At 38.3% G+C, this 5,751-nt stretch overlaps 1 pseudogene; it reads right to left on the bottom strand.

Moving 5' to 3' along the window:
• Positions 4,988–5,261, bottom strand: LOC110257332 (annotated as a pseudogene).

Below are 5,751 nucleotides of genomic sequence, written 5' to 3'. Positions count from 1 at the left end.
TTAATTTGTGCATTGTTTTTTTCTTATAGCATATTTCCATTTAGTTTTTGAAAATAGTGCAGATAGCGTAAGAAGTTTAGTCCAAAAATATAAAGTTGAAACTAACTGATATTTACTATAGAAAGACAATTCTTAATTTAAACACCTAGAATTAAGTGTTTCTCAGCAGGCAAACTTCCTTTATATCTGGAGACACCCCTGGTCTGTTTTCACTGATGCTGGTTGATGATACTGTCCTGCTCTTTGGGTCTCAGACTTTGTCTTTAGCTTGTTCACTGGCTACCCCCAACTACATGGATTTTGCCTTTTCTATGTAGGCAACACAGGGGAGGGGCTGAAGGAAGCATTTGCTTCTCCTGGGATTGGAAGGAGGGGAGAACATGAAGGCAGTGGTCCTATGGGAGAATACATCCCATGTGAAAGCTGTATTCCCAATTGAATACATCTAGTTCTAATCGTCCAACTAGAACTCAGATGGCTTTTAATTTTGCACCGGTTGAGTGTATCTTTTACTCACTGTTTCACATAGACTAATTTTCATACTCAGTGGCACTATCAGCTCTTTGAGGAAGATTATCTTGTGCTATGAGTGAGTAAATACCCAAACTAATAGTTGCTTAAGCAAGAAGGAAGTTTCTTTCTCTCTCATGTATCAATTGGATGTAAGACTTCAGGGCTGACACGATGCTCCATGATGTTTGAGACATGGCCTCCTTCTATTTTGCTGGTCTTCCAAGTGAATCTTTCATTTTCATGGTTATCACCTAGTCCAGGATGAATGCAGGAGCCACATCCATAGTGTCCCACTTTGTAGCAGTGGGAAGGAAGTAGGGCAAGGAAGGGAAAGCTTCCTTCTTTAAGGGCACCTCTCAAAAGTAGCAGTTTACTTATGCTTATATCTGGTTGGTCAGAGCTTCGCTTCAAGTAAGGCTGGGAAACATAGTCCTTATTCTAAGTGCTTAAGACCAGGCAGATTTCAGTGATAATTCACAAAGGGAAGAATAGATATTGGGGGAACAGTTAGCAATCCCTGTTGGTAGAGGAATGAACAAGAGTTATACATTATATGTCCCTAATATGCCATCGATACCTAAGAGATAATTATCTATTGATTCCAGCTAGGAAGGATTTTTTTCTATTAAAAAAAATTATGTGTGCAGTATTTTACACACATGATTTGTTGATTTTATGGCCTTTCTAAGATTCTACTTGCCATTTTATTAAATTGTCCCTATGAGATGCCCCTATTTTAAGCTGAAAATTTCTTTCTTTTTTTGTCTTTTTTTTGCTATTTCTTTGGGCCGCTTCCGTGGCATATGGAGGTTCCCAGACTAGGGGTCTAATCGGAGCTGTAGCCGCAACCTTATGGTTCCTAGTCGGATTCGTTAACCACTACGCCACGATGGGAACTCCTAAGCTGAAAATTTCTATCCAACTAATAATGAAATTCTAGGTCTCATTTGCTTTTTATTTATTTTAATACTGCATGCAACTCCCTTTTACTATTTTCTGTAAAATTCTTATAAAAGTTTGTATATATGTGTATATTTTCCTGGTTCATAGTGTCTATCAGATTTCTTAGTAAATCTTCATCTCATAAAACATTAAGTAAGAATCATTGGTGTAAACTAGAAAGGAACCTGGGCAGTTTGATCCTGAGCTAGTAACTTTGCCAAGTTGCTTCTTGTTATTTTCCTTTTACTTTAGTAATCTGTTCTTAACACATAAAAGTATTCAGAATTCTTTGGAGGGGGTCAGTATGCAAGTACTTTTTGGCGGAGTAAATATTAAACTAATTGTTTTAAAAGTTTGGATTTTTGTGTTTTGACTTTTATTTTTTATTTCAGCTTTACTGAGGTATAATTGACATAAAATTATAAAATATTTGAAGTGTATATAGTCATGATTTGATATACATAACATTGTGAAAAAATTCCTACCATTGAGTTAATTACACATCCATCACCTCACATGTTTATTTTATTTTTTGGTGAACATTTAAATTTTACTCTTAGCAAATTTTAATTGTACAGTGCAGTGTTATCAACTCTAGTCACCATGTCTTACACTGAATTCCCAGACTTTATTCATTTTATAGCTAGAAGTTTGTACCTTTTATCAACCTCTCTTATTTCACCCACTCCAAGGCCCGGCAACTGATTTTCTATGAGTTTGACTTAGCTTTTTTAAAGATTTCATAAATAAGTGATACCATGCTGTATTTGTCTTTCTCTGTCTGGCTTATTTCACTTAGCATAATGCCCTCAGGGTCCATCTATGTTGTCACTAATCGCAGGATTTCCTTCTTCCTCATGGCTGAATTGTATACACACGCGTGCGTGCACACCACACACACACACACACACACACAGTGCAATACTATATATATATATATATATATATATATATATATAAAACATATTCTTTACCTATTTATCCATTGATGGACAGACACTTAGGTTGTTTCCATATCTCAGCTATTGTGAATAATGCTGCAATAAATGTAAGAGTGCAGATATCTCTTTGAGATCCTGTTTTCATTTCTGGATATATACCTAGAAGAAGGATTGCTGGGTCATATAGTAGTTCTACTTTTAATTTTTTGAGGAACCTTCATACTGTTTTCCCTAGTGGCTGTACAAATTTACAGTCTTTCCAAGAGTACACAGGAGTTTCCTTTTCTCCATGTCCCTGCCAGCACTTGTCATCTATTGTCTTTTTGATAATAACCATCCTAAAAGGTGTGAGTGATATCTCATTATAATTTTGACTTGAATTTCCTTGATAAATAGTGATGTTGAACACCTTTCATGTACCATATGTATATTTTCTTTTGGAAAAATGTCTATACCCATTTTTAAGTGGATTTTTTTATATTGTTATATGAGTTCTTTATATATTTTGGATAGTAAGCCCTAATCACATATATGATTTGCAGATATTTTCTCCCATTTCATAGGTTGAATTTTCATTTCGTTGATTTTTTTTTTTTTTTTTTACTTTGCAGAAGCTTAGTAGTCTCACTTTCTTATTTTTGCTTTGTTCTTGTTCTCTGTGCATTTGGTGTCAAATCCAAAAAATCATTGCCAAGACCAATGACAAGGAGCTTACCCCCTATGTTTTCTCTTAGGCATTTTATGTTTCATGTCTTACATTCAAGTCTTTAATCCATTTTGAGTTGATTTTTGTTGTGCTGCAAGATAGTAGTCCAGTTTCATTTGTTTGCTGGCTGTCCAGTTTTCCCAAGAGTATTTATTAAAAAGACTGTCTTTTCTCCATTGTATAGTTTTAGTTCCTTTGTCATAAATTAATTGCTTATATATGCATGAGTTTATTTCTGGGCTCTCTATTCTGTTCCATTGATCGATATGTCTGTTTTTATGCCAGTACCATATTGTTTTGGTCACTATGACTTTGTAGTGTAGTTTGAAATCAGGAAGTGTGATGCTTCCAGCTTTGTTCTTCTTTATCAAGATTGCTTGGGCTATTTGGGGTGTTTTGGGGTTCCATGCAATTTTTTTTCTAAGCCAAACCATATCCAGTTTTATTAAAATAATAAAGTTTTCATAAACAATCATGGTATTTCAGGCAGGACATGGGCAGATAGTCATTAACAGTATACAGTAACTTTCAGACTCCCTTTTTCAATGGACTGCCAGAAATCAGAAAGCCATTGTAAAACCCAATGAAGTCCTCATGTGGTGCTCCGAACAGGAAGAATTTAAGAGTGAGGGTTGAGGGAGTTCCCGTCGTGGCGCAGTGGTTAACGAATCTGACTAGGAACCATGAGGTTGCGGGTTTGGTCCCTGCCCTTGCTCAGTGGGTTAAGGATCTGGCGTTGCTGTGAGGTGTAGGTTGCAGACGCGGCTCTGATCCCGCGTTCCTGTGGCTCTGGCGTAGGCCGGTGGCTACAGCTCGGATTCAACCCCTAGCCTGGGAACCTCCATATGCCGTGGGAGCGGCCCAAGAAATAGCAACAACAACAACAACAACAAAAGACAAAAGACAAAAAAAAAAAAAAAAAAAAAAGAGTGAGGGTTGACATTTCACATTTAGGGTTAGGGTTAGGGTTAGCTTGTTGTTTAACAACTTTTCACGAGCTAACCTTGACTTTCAGGGAATGAAAATGAAAATGGCAGAATTATCAATCTGAAGATCCACAATCTAAAAAAGGAACCACTGGTCTTTTTGAGAGATGCCATCTCAGTGGTGACACTGGAAGGTCCAGATTGCTTGACATTCTGGTAACCATTTTTTTGGTTACCAGAGACCCAACAGGTCTCTGGGTTAAAGGGAGTCAAGTCCATGCTCAAAGTGGAGAGGGACAAGCAAACATAAAAACTAAATTTAGCTTTTTCACACTGCAAGGTGTTTTTGCAAAGGTGGCTAATATGTGCCAACATCAAGGAATCCCTCCTTCCTGGGAACCAAGAGGAAATCTCTCAAAACTAGATGGGAAATGTGGTTTTGTTTTGTTTTTTCCCTATATCAGTCCAGCTTCAGAGACATTCAGTTAGCGACATGTGCCTTTCTCCAAAGCCAACAATGAAATGTTCTGTGTGCTGAAAACATGCTTTAAAAAAAAAGTAAAACAGGGAGTTCCCGTCGTGGCGCAGTGGTTAACGAATCCGACTAGGAACCATGAGGTTGCGTGTTCGGTCCCTGCCCTTGCTCAGTGGGTTAACGATCCGGCGTTGCCGTGAGCTGTGGTGTAGGTTGCAGACGCGGCTCGGATCCCGTGTTGCTGTGGCTCTGGCGTAGGCCGGTGGCTACAGCTCCGATTCAACCCCTAGCCTGGGAACCTCCACATGCCGCGGGAGCGGCCGAAGAAATAGCAACAACAACAACAACAAAAAGACAAAAGACAAAAAAAAAAAAAAAAAAAAAAAAGTAAAACAAAATTCTTCATTTTTATAAAACTTGATAAAAATAGTACTTCAAACTGTATAGTCACCAGAAGTACACAGTTATCAAAAATGCACACACTTCAGTTTGCATCTCTAGCATCTTCAGCTTCCACTGCCTGCTCCGTTTTGACATCTCCATTTTCTGCAGGGTTATTCCCATCCTTGCCAGTATCAGTTTTCCTTTTTTTTCCCTTTGGGTACTTTCTCTCACTTCTTTTCAGGGATCTTTTTGGGCTTGGGCTCTGTCTTTGAAAGAGCAGGTTTAGCAGATAACCTTGCAGATCTTCTCTGTGGTTCGGCCTTCACCTTGGCTTTGCCTCCTTTAGCATCCCCTTCGGCCTTTCTCTTGGGCATGGTGGTGATGGCAGCAGGAATTAGGCACTGAACACTGTCTTGTGACTTCTGAAAGTTATTAAATTTCCAGTGTCTTCCCAGACTAGCTGTTTGGTTAAAGGTCGGATTCCTCCTGCCACATATTAGAAAGTCCATCTGTAATTTTTATTTGAATATTTGCCTCCCTTTTTCAATAATGTAATCCTGCCCTAACCACCCACCAGAGAAGACAACACAGGGTTCTTTTGTGTGGTGATGGTGTTTTGAAAACAAAAGAATATCACACATGCAATTAAGCTGAATATTTGGATGTCCGCATGATGCTATAATTGTGGTCCTTTGGACAAGAACTGCATGCATCCATCTTGGGAGTCACCATACCAGTCCAAGAGTGGAAGAATCTTTGGACTTTAAAACCAGTTCTCTTGTTTAAAACTGGTTCCCTGTTCTTTTTTCCCTTCAAAAATAGCATTCTGTTTTTGAAGGGAAAAAAGAACCTGAGAATAAGGGG

Source organism: Sus scrofa, chromosome 16 (genome assembly GCF_000003025.6).
Source record: "Sus scrofa isolate TJ Tabasco breed Duroc chromosome 16, Sscrofa11.1, whole genome shotgun sequence".
NCBI lineage: Eukaryota > Metazoa > Chordata > Mammalia > Artiodactyla > Suidae > Sus > Sus scrofa.
Note: the sequence above shows the minus strand (reverse complement) of the source record. Positions and strands in the feature narration are given on the sequence as shown.